This window comes from Pan paniscus, chromosome 19 (genome assembly GCF_029289425.2).
Source record: "Pan paniscus chromosome 19, NHGRI_mPanPan1-v2.0_pri, whole genome shotgun sequence".
NCBI classification, from domain to species: domain Eukaryota; kingdom Metazoa; phylum Chordata; class Mammalia; order Primates; family Hominidae; genus Pan; species Pan paniscus.
The window spans coordinates 27,351,833-27,367,911 of record NC_073268.2 but is presented as its reverse complement, the minus strand read 5'-3'; the positions used below and the strand labels follow the sequence as shown (position 1 = coordinate 27,367,911).

Below are 16,079 nucleotides of genomic sequence, written 5' to 3'. Positions count from 1 at the left end.
GGATCACCTGAGGTGATCGAGACCAGCCTGACCAACATGACGAAACCCTGTCTCTACTAAAAATACAAAAATTAGCCAGGTGGCACATGCCTGTACTCCCAGCTACTCGGAAGGCTGAGGCAGGAGAATCGCTTGAACCTGGGAGGTGGAGGTTGCAGTGAGCCGAGATTGTGCCATTGTACTCCAGCCTGGGCAAGAGAGTAAGACTCTGTCTCAAAAAAAAAAAAAGAAAGAAAAAAAGAAAAACAGAAAATGGGGTTGATATATAAGTGCTAGGAGATTCGTCCCTAAGAGGACTGTGAAAAAATATTTTTTTTAATGTGCTGGGAACAGGGAGCTGCTTCAGTTATGAAGTAAATGTGGGCAATCCTTCTTATGTCAGGAAATAGGTAGGATTTTATCCTACTGCTTTCCTAACATCAGTCCAGACATGATACAATAGGGTGCTTATTGAATACACATACCTCTGGGCCCCATATAAACTGAATCAGATCATTTAGATTGGAGTCAAGAATCTTACTTTTAAGATTTTTAAGGCCAGGCCTGATTCATCATGCCTGCAATCCCAGTGCTTTGGGAGGCAGAGGCAGAGGCAGGAGACTTGCTAGAGTCCAGAAGTTTGAGACCAGCCTAGGCAACATAGCGAGACACTGTCTCTATAAAAAAAAAGTATATATATACACACACATATTATATATAATTATATATATAATATATATTATATATGTTATATAATTATATATATAATATATAATTATATATTATTAAATATATATAATATATATTATATATAATATATAATATATATTATATATAATATATATAATATATAATTATATATAAATATATATAATATATAATTATATAAAAATATAATATATAATTATATAAAAATATATAATATATAATTATATATAAAAATATATATAATATATAATTATATATTATAAATATATATAATATATAATTATATATTATAAATATATATAATATATAATTATATAAATATATATATAATTATATATATAAATATTTATAATATATAATTATATAAATATATATATAATTATATATATAAATATATATAATATATAATTATATATATATAAATATATATATATAAATGGCCAGCTGGGCCGGGCACGGTGGCTCATGCCTGTAATCCTAGCACGTTGGGAGGCCGAGGCAGGTGGATCACGAGGTCAAGAGATTGAGACCATCCTAGCCAAAATGGTGAAACCCTGTCTCTACTAAAAATACAAAAATTGGCGGGGCATGGTGGTGTGCACCCGTAGTCCCAGCTACTCGGGAGGCTGAAGCAGGAGAATTGCTTGAACCCAGGAGACAGAGGTTGTGGTGAGCCGAGATTGCGCCACTGCACTCCAGCCTGGGTGACAGAGCAAGACTCCGTCTCAAAAAGAGAGAAAAAAAAAAAGCCAGCTGGTGGCATGTGCCTGTAGCCCTAGCTTCTTGGGAGGCTGAGGTGGGAGGATCACTTGGGCTCAGGAATTGAAGTCTGCAATGAGCTATGATCGAGCCACTGCACTCCAGCCTGGGAAAAAGGGTGAGACCCTGTCTCAAAAAAAAAAGAAAAATTATCATTTCTCCTGAACATTGGAAGAAATAGGCCTGAAGGGACTATAAAGTCTAGTCCAGAATAGAATTAGAGATAACCAGGTAGCTGCAACTGTGATTGAACTTCTATGAACACAATAAGCTACTAAATGATAAAGGAATAAAAATAGGGCCAGGCGTGGTGGCTCATGCCTGTAATCCCAGCACTTTGGGAGGCCGAGGTGGATGGATCATGAGGTCAGGAGTTCGAGACCAGCCTGACCAACATGGTGAAACTGTCTCAACTAAAAATACAAAAAATTAGCCAGGCATGGTGGCACGCGCCAGTAATCCCAGCTACTCAGGAGGCTGAGGCAGGATAATCGCTTGAACCCGGGAGGCACAGGCTGCGGTGAGCTGAGATCACACCACTGCACTGCAGCCTCGGTGACAGAGCGAGACTCTGTCTCAAAAAAAAAAAAATAGTACTAAGATAGCAATCTTATATACATTATCTCATTTGAGCCTTACAGAAATCCTGGAAAGTAGCCAGGGCAAGTATCTACATTTTACTCATACTTAAGTTGAGGCTTGAAGAGGTTATGTCACTTCCCAAGGTTACACAGCTGTTAGAAACAGAACTATGATCCAGATCTTTTAATTACTTTGCTAGTGGGTTATAGGTTCCAAGCAATTATTGGTTCTCATACCTATGTGCACCTTGATCATACTTTCTCAGTGTAATTATCGATTAACAAAGAGGCAAAATGAAGTGCACTTGGAATTACATGGGGTTTTGTACTTAGCCAGCCCTTTTCTTGGTACATGAAGAACTATACACTTGCATCCTTTTTTAACTTTCATATTTCCTTTCAATCTCTAGGTTGGACAAGATGCTGCCAATTCATCAAACCCAAAGAAAGCTGCAGAGATCACTGTTATCCACCAGACATACTTCTGAAAAGTTCTGCTCTATCTCAAAGACTGAATGATACTACACAGTCCTCTCCCTATTAATATGGGCACATTCTTGCCAATTTCACACTCGTATCTTCAGCAGGGACATTACAATCAAACACCAATTCCTGGTTAATGAAGGGAGAGTGTGGGCTTAGCAGAGTTACCCTCATGCCCCTATCTGAGCCACAACCTTCTGTAATTCACTTCATACATCCATCTAAATGGATACCTTTCCATCCCCTCAAACGAGAACAAAAAGTATTCCCTGCAAGCACTATGAATGGACCTTACTGCTCTCTTTGACAGAAGACTCAAACACAGCCTCTAAGAAACAAGGCAGCTGTTAGTGTGACACAGCTTCCAGCTCCTCTGTTATCTTCACAGCTGACTTCACACTCACTGGCCCTCAATAGCTTAGAGTGGGACTCCTGATCTCCCTGGTTGACGTTTATAAGGTTTTGTAATTTAGCTTCTGGTACTACATGTATCTATCCACACACTGCTGAAGGGAACTTGACCCTACGCATTCCAAAAGGCTTCCTCATAAGTTATCCCCAAGGGGTTCAGGGACTACAGACCATTAGTACCCAAGTGAAGTCTTCTGACGATCCAGAATTCCTAAGGTGGCTCTGATATTATATCATACTTTAATAGAGAGTTACATACCTTTTGGACAAAGATTCCAGAGCAAAATAATTATGATAATGCTGTTTCTCACAGAAGAATAGCTATGAGTCAAATCTAACCTGCTTAAATAAGAGTTTGGTGAGAAAGTGAAACCACCTGATCTTGAATCAATGTTGAGGTGAAAAGGAAATGTCAGGAGGGATAAGACAGGGTGAGGCCCTGCTTCTTTTCCTAAGAGTCTGAAACCATTCCATTTCATTTTGGTGAAATGTGTCTGTTTCTAAGAAATTCTGTTTTCTTAGTTCTCTGGTTAAAAAAAAAAAATACATAAACTGTATCCTTCTTTCTTTCACTTCAAGTGCTGTCCAAAAAGTGATTATCAAAACAATACCAACAGGGGAAAATCTCACCCTAAGGCTCGATTTAATATTCAAGTCCAGCCTCAAAGAGAACACATATAAAGCATGGATAATGAGCATATGTTTCAAAGAAGCTCCAAAGAACCTCTAGGGCCAGGCATGGTGGCTCACGCCTGTAATCCCAGCACTTTGGGAGGCCAAGGTGGGTGGATCACCTGAGGTAAGGAGTTTGAGACCAGCCTGGCCAACATGGTGAAACCCGTCTCTACTAAACATACAAAAATTAGCCGGGCATGGTGGAGGGCACCTATAATCTCAGCTACTGGGGAGGCTGAGGCAGGAGAATCGCTTGAACCCGGGAGGTGGAGGTTGCAGTGAGCCCCGAGATCTCACCATTGCACTCTAGCCTGAGTGACAGGAGCAAAACTCCATCTCAAAAAAAAAAAAGAAAAAAAAAAAGAACCTCTAAATGTCCATAGAGCATACCTTGAAAATATAGTAGAGAGGAAAGAGCACTGAGGTTGGCATTTGGATGAATGAGTATATTATTTGCATCCTGCCACTGATCCACAATGTTGCCTCAAGTTTATTTTGCCATCTGTGACTTAGTTTGACAATAAAATAGGAAGAAAAAAAATGCCTGCTCTTTCCCAAGACCACTGGTGAGGATGATTAAAAGCATTATATACTTAGAAGCTCTTGATCCAGAACTAATGCCTACATGCATCCTCACCCTTCCCAGCCTCACCCACCACTGAATGTCCCTTAATCCTGAAACATGAGATGTCCCGGGAGATAAAACCTATGGCAAAATCTGCGCTCATCAACTCTTCTACAAGAGTATAATTGGAGGCCGGGCACGGTGGCTCAAGCCTGTAATCCTAGCACCTTGGGAGGCCGAGGTGGGCAGATGGCTTGAGGCCAGGAGTTTGAGACCAACCTGGACAACATGGTGAAACCCGTCTCTACTAAAAATACAAAAATTAGGCAGGCATGCTGGTGCGCACCTGTAATCTCAGCTACTCCAGAGGCTGAGGCACAAGAATTGCTTGAACCTGAGATTGAACCATTGCACTCCAGCCTGGGTGACAGAGCGAGACTGTCTCAAAGAAAAAAAAAAGAGTATAATTTGGGTAACATTTGTACTGACTTTATAGAAATTCACAGACAGAATCAAAATTATTTTGCTTTGGGGACAATGTGTTTCCCCTGACAAAGCATAGACCCCTCTGAGGATTTTCTGACTCCCTAATCCATTAATAACTTCAAGTCCTATATTCCCTTACCAGTGAAGATCTGTAAAAACAGAGATGGGAGAGATGGCAGAGGAGAAAGGAGAACTCCTGTGTGGGCTTTGGGATGTGGATCTGCAGATCACTTCAGAGCTGGGCACCATTTCTAGTGTCACCATTATAGACCAAGTTATACAAAACTTGATAAAACACTGTTTCTGTGGAAGTGCCAATTATTCCTGTGGAATTATTTGCTGTTTCTTTTCTTTTTCTTTTTTTTTTTTTGAGATGGAGTTTCGCTCTGTTGCCCAGGCTGGAGTGCAATGGCACAATCTCAGCTCACTGCAACCTCTGCTTCCCGGGTTCAAACTATTCTCGTGCCTCAGCCTCCCCAGTAGATGGGATTACAGGCAGGCGCCACCATATCCAGCTAATTTTTGTATTTTTAGTAGAGATGGGGTTTCACAATATTGGTCAGGCTGGTCTCCAACTCCTGACCTCAAGTGATCCACCCGCGTCGGCCTCACAAAGTGCTGGGGTAAAAAGTCCAGGCGTGAGCCACCGTGCCTAGCCTTATTTGCTGTTTCTATTGCAAGTTCTTTCTTATTAAGCTACCACACTTTGTTTTTATAATTATTAAAGTGCATTCTCGGCTGGGCGCGGTGGCTCATGCCTGTAATCCCAGCACTTTGGGAGGCCAAGGCAGGCGGATCACGAGGTCAGGAGATCGAGACCATCCTGGCTAACATGGCGAAACCCTATCTCTACTAAAAAAAAAAAAGAAAAAAGAAAAAATTAGCCGGGTGTGGTGGCAGGCATCTGTAGTCCCAGCTACTCGGGAGGCTGAGGCAGGAGAATGGCGTGAACCCGGGAGGCGGAGCTTGCAGTGAGCCGAGATTGTGCCACTGCACTCCAGCCTGGGCGACACAGCGAGACTCTGTCTCAAAAAATATGTATATATATATAATATATAATAAAATAAATAAAGTACATTCTCATTATAAAAGCTTTTAGAAAATACTCAAAAGTATAAAGAATAAAAGTAATACCTAATCTCTCTTCCCAGAGATAATCATTAACACTGGTTAATATGTAATCAGTGGTTAATATATCTCTTTATGGACATTATAAATATATATACACATATAATAAAAAGACACATACAAAACTTCATATTCTTCACACCACTTTAAATCTGTCTCTTTGGCTGGGTGCAGTGACTCATGCCTGTAATCCTTGCACTTTGGGAGGCCAAGGCAGGTGGATCATTTGAGTCAGGAGTTTGAGACCAGCCTGGTCAACATGGTGAAACACCATCTTTACTAAAAATACAAAAAATTAGTTGGGCGTGGTGGCAGGCGCCTGTAATCCCAGCTACTCGGGAGGCTAAGGCAGGAGAATCGCTTGAACCCAGGAGACTGAGGTTGCGGTGAGCTGAGATCATGTCACTGCACTCTAGCCTGGGTGACAAAGCAAGACTCCATCTCAAAAAAAAAAAAAAAATCTGTCTCTTCTTCTTGGCTAATATATTACTACTACATTTCCAGAAGTTGTGTTTATTTTCAAGTTTTAGAGGTGACTAGAAGCGGTTCCACCTTTTTTTAAATTTTAATTTTTTGAGATGGAGTTTTGCTCTTGTTGCCCAGGCTGGAGTGCAATGGCGTGATCTCGGCTCACCGCAACCTCCGCCTCCCGGGTTCAAACCAATTCTCCTGCCTCAGCCTCCCAAGTAGCTGGGATTACAGGCATGCACCACCATGCTCGGCTAATTTTTGTATTCTTAGTAGAGACGAGGTTTCACCATGTTGGTCAGGCTGGTCTCGAACTCCCGACCTCAGGTGATCTGCCCACCTCGGCCTCCCAAAGTGCTGGGATTACAGGCGCGAGCCACCGCACCTAGCCTGTTCCACCTTTTTAAAGGGTTGATGTCACCCCAATACTTTTTGATAGGCCCAAAAATTAAGATAGGTAGTTGCTTAGGGCAAAGAAAGTACATTCACAAAAACCTCCAATTTAAACTTTTTAAGTTATTGCTGAATGACATTAAGTAAACAGCCATATTTGCGTGTGTATTAAAAGCATTACTTTGTTAAACAGAAACACTTAAAATATACAACAGCCAGGCACGGTATCTCACGCCTGTAATCCCAGCACTTTGGAGGGCCGAGTCGGGTGGATCATCTGGGGTCAGGAGTTCGAGGCCAGCCTGGCCAAGATGGTGAAACCCTGTCTCTACTAAAAATACAAAAATTAGCTGGGTGTGGTGGCACATGCCTGTAATCCCAGCTACTCGGGAGGCTGAGGCAGGAGAATCGCTTGAACCCAGGAGGCAGAGGTTGCAGTGAGCTGAGATGGTGACACTGCACTCCAGTCTGGGTGACAGAGTGAGACTCCATCTCAAAAAAAAAAAAAAAAGATAAATACAAATAAAATATAAAACATATTTTGTATCTCTGTTTTGCCATTTCTTCATTTTTTAGATAAACCCATAATCTCAAAAATCAAAGTGACCTGGGACTTTGGATCTCTGAAAGGCCTGAACAAGCCATTAACATCCTTCCTTTTCTGTACTCCCAGGCTAGTGCAACGGTGGTTTCAGGAGTGGTACTGGCCTTAACCATTATTTCCTCATATCTCCTACCCCCTCCTATTAATATTTTGGATGCTTTCTAATCACTGCCCAGCAGATTCTGACCTAGAGCACTTTTCCTATGTCTATGTCCATAACTAGCCATTTTCCAAGGAAGAGTTGCTGCATGTACTTATAACTAAAGGCCAGAAGAAATCTTTTTATTTTTTGTTTGCCCTGGACAGGTTGAGAGTCCTATGATCCCTTCCTCCCCATCCCACTTATACTCCACTCCCACTTTCAAAAAGTATTCCATTTTCTGAGTTGACACAATGGCCCTCAGGTTGCCTTGAATTACTTATCTTCCTTATTATTATTATTATTAGTAGTAGTATTATACTTTAAATTCTAGGGTACATGTGCACAATGTCCAGGTTTATTACATATGTATACATGTGCCATGTTGGTTTGCTGCACCCATTAACTCGTCATTTACATTAGGTATTTCTCCTAATGCTATCCCTCCCCCATCCCCCCACCCCATGACAGGTGCTGGTGTGTGATGTTCCCAGCCCTGTGTCCAAGTGTTCTCATTGTTCAATTTCCACCTATGAGTGAGAATATGCGATGTTTGGTTTTCTGTCCTTGCGATATTTGCTCAGAATGATGTTTCCAGCTTCATCCATGTCCCTACAAAGGACATGAACTCATCCTTTCTTATGGCTGCATAGTATTCCATAGTGTATATGTGCCACATTTTCTTAATCCAGTCAATTACTTATCTTCTTATATGTACTTACTGGTTCTTCTGCTTGAAGCCCAGTATCTGTGTTAATTTGTATATCTCTATATTACTTTGTATCAACAAAGCACCATGTTCATAGCAGATACTAAAAATATTTGTTGATAATGTCACACCACCAAATGGATAAGCTAAGGGTAGCATAGCTGACTTTCTAGAAGAGAATGAAGTAAGCTTTATTTTTATATCAAAGTTGCTATCAGTTACTAGGGAGATGCAAACCAGTAAAGGGTCATACTATAATTGTTGCTAACACTTGAATTCATCTCTTTAGACTTATTTTCCCTCATATTTCATTATCTGTTCCTTTTTCTCTTCCTCTTCATTATTACAACACTTTTCTCTTTCCTTATTCAATGACCTGATTTGTCTGTCAGTGATCAAATTCTAAAAATTTCCCTCAATCTGAACTTCTAGTGAACTTCGATCCATGTTTATACTGAAATTTCAGATCCAAAAAGTCTTTCCTTTACCCCACCCTCCTTCACTTGGTGCAGTGTAGCAACAGGTGCACCTTGGACCGTAATTGAGGAACTTTCACTGGACTCTTGTGAATTTGCACCATCCAGTGGCTGAAATTGCTAACTGCATCCTCTGAAAAAAGGCAGTGGGCACAAATAAAAAAATGTAAAATGAGGGCCGGGCACGGTGACTCACTCCTGTAATCCCAGCACTTTGGGAGGCCGAGGCAGGTGGATCACAAGGTCAAGAGATTGAGACCATCCTGGCTAACACTGTGAAACCCCGTCTCTACTAAAAATACAAAAAAATTAGCTGGGCGTGGTGGTGGGCGCCTGTACTCCCAGCTACTCAGGAGCCTGAGGCAGGAGAATCACTTGAACCAGGGAGGCGGAGGTTGCAGTGAGCCGAGATCGCACCACTGCACTCCAGCCTGGGTGACAGAGCGAGACTCTGTCTCAAAAAAAAACCAAAAAAACAAAAAACAGTCTGGCCTCCTCTTCTAGCTGCTGTGATATCACCTTTTTTTTTTTTTTTTTTTTTTGAGACGAAGTTTCGCTCTTGTTGCCCAGGCTGGAACGCAACAGTGCAATCTCAGCTCACTGCAACCTCCGCCTCCTGGGTTCAAGTGATTCTCCTGCCTCAGCCTCCCGAGTAGCTGGGATTACAGACATGCGCCACCATGCCCTGCTAATTTTGTATTTTTAGTAGAGATGTGGTTTCTCCATATTGGTCAGGCTGTCTCGAACTCCTGACCTCAGGTGACCCGCCCACCTTGGCCTCCAAAAGTGCTGGGATTATGGGATTACAGGCATGAGCCACCATGCCCCGACTTTTTTTTTTTTTTTTTTTTTTTTGAGACAGAGTCTGGCACTGTTGCCCAGGCTGGAGTGCAGTGGCACAATCTCGGCTCACTGCAACCTCTGCCTCCCAGGTTCAAGTGATTCTCCTGTCTCAGCCTCCTGAGTAGCTGGGATTACAGGTGCCCGCCACCATGCCCAGCTAATTTTTTGTATTTTTAGTAGAGACGGGGTTTCACCATGTTGGCCAGGCTGTCTCGAACTCCTTATCTTGTGATTCGCCTGCCTCGGCCTCCCAAAGTTCTGAGATTACAGACATGAGCCAACGTGGCCAGCCTGTGGTATCACTTTTTAACTCCTCTAACTCCCTCCCTCTGTTCTAGAAAGAAAAGAATTTGATTCGCATTTCCATGCTTTCAATGAAATCCTTTCACTCCAATGAACTCATTCTTCCTGGTAGATTAATTTTAAGCCTTTTATCTCTAGCTATAGATAATAATAATAGCTAATATTTGACGCACATTTACTATGTAATAATTAACGTCTTTGCCTTCTACTAAAGTAATGTAAGGAAAACAAGTGGGTTTAGGGAGCATATCATTGGCCTGAACTACCATATCCTCAGAATCTGTCTCCCCATACACTCTCTTGCCTCAGTTTAATCTGCATACAATTCTCCACATTGTAACCAGTTTTTCAAAATACAGATTTGATCTTGTTACTCTTTTGCTAAAAAACTTTTAGTGAATTCCCACTGCTATCAGGATAAAGTACAAAACCCTCAAGACAACTGCCAAGGCCCTAGATAATCTGCCTCTCTCCAGTCTCCTCTGCCCCACTCTTCCCCTTCTCTAGCTTCAGTGGCAATGAACTAGCTCCTTTCCTGCCTCAAGTCCCATACTGTTCTGTCTGCCTGGAATATTGTTTCTACTCTCTCATCCTCTTTCCCCTTCTTCACTACTATTAGCCGGCTTAACTTTCCACTCTTCCTTCAGATATTGGCTCAATAGTCACCTCCTCAGTCTCACCTTCTAAACTCCATCAGATTCCTCTATACTGTTTTATAGTGTAAATTTCCTTCGTGGTATTCATCTGTTGGTAATTATGTGTTAATTATGTGTTTTGGATTCAAAAGCCAAGGGAGGCTGGGTGCTGTGGCTCACGCCCGTAATCCCAGCACTTTGGGAGGCCGAGGCAGGTGGATCACTTGAGGTCAGGAGTTCGAGACCAGCTTAGCCAACATGGTGAAACCTCATCTCTACTAAAAATACAAAAATTAGCCAGGCATTGTGGCGAGCACCTGTAATCCCAGCTACTCAGGAGGCTGAGGCAGGAGAATCGCTTGAACCTGGGAGGCGGAGGTTGCAGTGACCCGAGATGGCGCCACTGCACTCCAGCCTGGGTGACAGAGGGAGTCTCCATCTAAAAAAATGGAAAAAAGCCAAGGGGGACATTCAGGTCAGAGTTAAATAGATGAGGGAGTGAGCAAGAGATTGATGGAAAATTGGAAGCCACAGGAGAAGACAAGATTGCTTGAACTCATTGAATGGAAAAACACAAAAGAAGGAAGAGTGAAGAACAGAAACTTGGATGACAACAGGTAAGACAGAGAAGAGCCCATTAATCCAGAAAGGGAGAAGTAGATTTAAGAGAAAGAAGTAGCAGTAAAGGTGGGAGGCCGATCATCTGAGGTCAGGAGTTAGAGGCCAGCCTGACCAACATGGTGAAACTCTGTCTCTACTAAAAATACAAAAATTAGCCGGGTGTGCTGGCGCATGCCTATAATCCCAGCTACTTAGGGGACTGAGGCAGAAGAATTGCTTGAACCCGGGAGGCAGAGGTTGCAGTGAGCCGGGACGGCACCACTGCACTCCAGCCCGGGCAACAAGAGGGAGACTCCATCTCAAAAAAAGAAATTAGAATAACAGGAGTTAGTTTTAAAATTTAAATATTAGATGGCATTAGTCTGATAAGTATCTCTATAATATAGTGGAGTATAATGGGATAATAATGCCTGAAATGCACTGGCCAAGGCTCTCTTCCTTGAATGGGCACTAAGTCAGCCCCAGCCCTCCCATTACTGTTCCATTACTGACTAACCTCTCCCTTTTTCAGGTTGATTCATTCTCCCTTGGATATGCTATATATATTCTGTATTTTTCAGAGCCACTCTGTCTCCTAAACTAACTTTACATATCTCTGCTGTGATCCATTACCTTCTGAGACGGTATAGTGTCAGGGATTGTGGTAGTAGTCTGAATCTCCACTACGCTGCCTACTTACATTCTCTTAAGTATCAGTCTCTGCATCAGTAAAATGGGAGTAACACCACCTCCCGTAGAGGGTTTCTTAGGGATTAAATGACAGAATATATACAGAAAGCCTTGAATAGTAGCTATTTTCAGTACCAAGGGAAACCCTGCTGTGTCATTTTGAATAGTGTGTTTGTCAGTGCATGATTAAGTAGTAAAGGATTTCAGATAAACTGTTGTCTTTGGCATGATTATAGAATCTAGAAAATTAATAAAATAAGCAGGCAAACGCTTTATGTTTGGCTGTGTAAAAATAACCAATTACAGTCATTTATGTAAACAATTTAACGTGTAGGGCCTAATTATCATGCAACACCATAACAATTACATATATTATTAAATATGCATCAGATTAACCTTGTTGTTAAGTTTTGATTACAATAAAAGTACTTTGTACTCTAAGGAACAGTCTTATAGTTAATTGCTAATAATGCATAAGTTTGTTCACTATTTGCATTAACTAAATGAGACAGCTCCTGAGTTTGCTCTCCATTTGAGGCAAGGCTGGATCCTCCATCCTATATTGCAACTACACATTTGTCCTGCGACCTGTGAGATAACATACACTTTCCTTAGTATTCTATAGTGAGGAAAATGCTGAAGAAACTGCCAGTAAAAAAAAATCTGTTTAATTGGCTGTTGTTCCTGAAACCTACAGGTTTCCAGTAGATAAGAGTTTTTGATTTAAACAATGAAAAATTCTATGCTGAGCACTAGTTAACCTATGTAGAACAACTTCTAAATAAGCCCCAGGATCATCCTGTGGAGCACTTCTATAAATAAAATTATATTTGACTCCCACCATGAACAAGGTAGTAGTATACATACATATATCATCCCACCCCACCACCTTTTTTTTTTTTAGACTGAGTCTCCCTCTGTCCCCCAGGCTAGAGTGGGGAACAGAGTGATCATGCCTTACTGCAACCTCTGCCTCCCGGATTCAAGTGATTCTCATGCCTCAGCCTCCCGGGTAGCTGGGATTACAGGTGCATGCCACCATGCCCAGCTAGTTTTTGTATTTTTAGTAGAGACAGGGTTTCACCATGTTGGCTAGGCTAGTCTCGAACTACTGACTTCAAGTGACCCACCCACATCAGCCTCTCAAAGTGCTGGGATTACAGACGTGAGCTACTGCATCGGGCTTTCATCATATCCTTATGAAACGCTTATGAATTAGACATTATTATTTTCATTTTACATAGGGGGAGAAAGGAGATGCAGGAAGATAATAACTTCCCTAAATTCTTTTTTTTTTTTTAGATGGAGTTTCACTCTTGTTGCCCAGGCTGGAGTACAATGGTGGGATCTCGGCTCACGGCAACCTCTGCCTCCTGGGTTCAAGCGATTCTCCTGCCTCAGCCTCCCAAGTAGTTGGGATTATAAGCATGCACCACCATGCCCGGCTAATTTTTTATATTTTTAGTAGAGATGGGGTTTCACCATGTTGGATAGGCTGGTCTCGAACTCCTGATCTCAAGTGATCCGCCCGCCTCAGCCTCCCAAAGTGCTGGGATTATAGGCGTGAGCCACTGCACCAGGCCCTAAATTCTTAAAGGTGATAAGGAGTGGAGACAGAATTCAAATTCAGGAAAGTTTCAAAGTCCATGCTTGCTTTTTCAATTATATTAAACAATGCCAAGTTCCTTGCATATTCCAAGCATTTATTGGGCACCTGTTTGTTGCACAAGAGTATAGACTGCCTGTCACCAAATGATGCAAAATAATTTAGAAGCCTGTTTTGACAGTCACAAGATGGAGGTCCTGTACATTAGGCAGAAAAGTATGCAGCTAGGCAGCCTAGTAGGCATTTTAGAATTGTCTGATAAACCGAGCCACTTAGCAACAATATATTTCTAGTTCACCTAATTTTTTGGGTTCTGCCCAAAGGCTGGTGACTCATGACACAGATATTCCGCACTCTGTGTACATGAGAAAGAAGTCAGTAAGGTGAGGAAGAAGCAGAAGAGATGGGTAACGAAGGCCTGGATTCACAAAAACTGTTTAATGGCCATGGCATTATGAAAATCCTGATACCAGCCAACTCTTGAGTGTTAAATAATGAGAGTCAGTTTATTAGTTATATTTGGACAGATCTGGTTTTTTGCTTTATTTTTATAAATAATGTTCTATGAAATATATTTTATTTAATTTACTTATGGCATATTTAAACATTTTTTGGCAAATAACAATTGTGTATATTCATGATGTACAACATGTGTTGATAGATGTACTCATTGTGGAATGGCTAAATCAAGCTAATTAACAAATCCATTATCTCAAATATATACCCATTACCGCAAATACTTATTTTTTTGTGTGGTAAGAACAACTAAAATCTACTCTCTTAGCAATTTTCAAGCATATATATATATATTTGTTTGTTTGTTTGTTTTTGTTTTTGAGACAGGGTCTTGCTCTGTTGCCCAGGCTGGAGTGCAGTGATGCAATCTTGGCTCACTGCAACCTCTGCCTCCCGGGTTCAAGTGATTCTCATGCCTCAGCCTCCTGAGTAGTTGGGATTACAGGCATGCACCACCACGCCTGGCTAATTTTTGTATTTTTAGTAGAGATGGGGTTTCACCATGTAGGCCAGGCTGGTCTCAAACCCCTGACCTCAGATGACCCACCCACCTCAGCCTCCCAAAGTGCTGGGATTACAGGTGTGAGCCACAGTGCCTGGCCTCAAGTATATATTTTTAACTATAGTCACCATATAGTATAATAGATCTCCTGCATTTATTCCTGCTGTCTAACTGAAATATCCTTTGGCCAAAATCTTCCAATTCTTTCTCTCTCATCCCCTGGTAACCACCATTCTGCTACTTCTACAAGCTTGACTTTTTTAGATGCCACACATAAGTGAGATTAAGCAGTATTTGTCTTTCTGTGCCTGGCTTATTTCACTTAGCATAATGTCCTCCAGGTCCATCTATGTTGCTGCAAATGACAGGATTTCCTTATTTTTTAAGGCTGAACAGTATTCCATTGTGTGTGTGTGTGTGTGTGTGTATCTATATCTCACATTTTCTTTATTCATTCATCCATTGGTGTACATGTAGGCTGTTTCCATGTCTTGGCTATGGTGAATAATGCTGCAATGGATATGGGAGTACAGATACCTTGACATGCAGATATCATTTCCTTTGGATATATACCCAGAAGTGGATTACTGGATCATATGGTAGTTCCATTTAAAAATTTTTAAGGAACCTCCATACTATTTTCCAAAATGGCTGTACTAATTTACATTCCCACTGACAGTGTACAGGGTTTTTCTCCACATCCTTGCCAATGCTTATCTCGCTTTTTGATAATAATCATTCTGACAGGTGTGAGGTGATATCTCATGGTAGTTTTAATTCACATTTCCCTGATGATTAGTGATGTTGAACATTTTTTTCACATACCAGTTAGCTATTTGCATGTCTTTTTCTTTTGTTTTTCTTTTTTTTTTTTTTTTTGAGACAGAGTCTTGCTGTTGCCCAGGCTGGAGGGCAATGGTGCGATCTTGGCTCACTGCAACCTCCGCCTCCTGGGTTCAAGTGATTCTCCTGCCTCAGCCTCCTGAGTAGCTGGGAATACAAGCGCCCGCCACCACGCCCAGCTAATTTTTGTTTTTTTAGTAGAGACAGGGTTTCACCAGGTTGGCCCAGCTGGTCTCGAACTCCTGACCTCAGGTGATCCACCCGCCTCGGCCTCCCATGCTACTTGCATGTCTTCCTTTGAGCAATGTCTTTTCAGGCCCTTGTCCACTTATCTGATGTAGGGGTCGTGAATATTTTCTCCCATTCCGTAGGTTGTCTCTTTACCTTTTTTTTTTTTTTCCAGACGAGGTCTCACTCTGTTGCCCAGGCTGGAGTAAAGTGGCACTATCACGTGTCACTACAGCCTCAACTGTCTGAGCTCAAGTGATTCTCCTACCTCAGCCTCCCAAGTAGCTGGGACCACAGGCGTGTGCTATCATGCCCAGCTAATTTTTTGATTTTTTTGTAGAGTTGAACTCTCACTAAGTCACCCAGTTTAGTCTCGAACTCCTGAGCCCAAGCAATCTTCCCACCTAGGACTGTCAAAATGTTGGGATTACAGGCATGAGCCACCGCACCAGGCCAGAAACTCTACGTTTGATTCTAACCACAGCAGCTTAGCAGCTGAGGACAAACTGTTGGGATATTTTGGTCTCAGTCAGTGGCAGCCAGGTTACCAACCCTGACAAGATACAAGTTTTCTTCGTTGGGTTCCTGGTACAAAAGTCAACCTTTTCAGTTAGTTATGAATGAAAGGGCATGAAGATTGTGCTATTAGTTTATCCTGAAGGTCAATCTTCAAAAATACTGGTTCAACATGGATTTGGATATTATTAATATAAATTTATGGCTTAAAGAGGACAAAAGGTGTTTTTTCG

The 16,079-nt window shown here is 41.6% G+C and overlaps 1 protein-coding gene across 2 annotated transcripts in view; it reads right to left on the bottom strand.

Moving 5' to 3' along the window:
- ACACA (acetyl-CoA carboxylase alpha) overlaps window positions 1-16,079 on the bottom strand; it is a 331,241-nt gene that overhangs the window by 310,338 nt on the left and 4,824 nt on the right. The gene's annotated exons all lie outside the window — the stretch shown is intronic.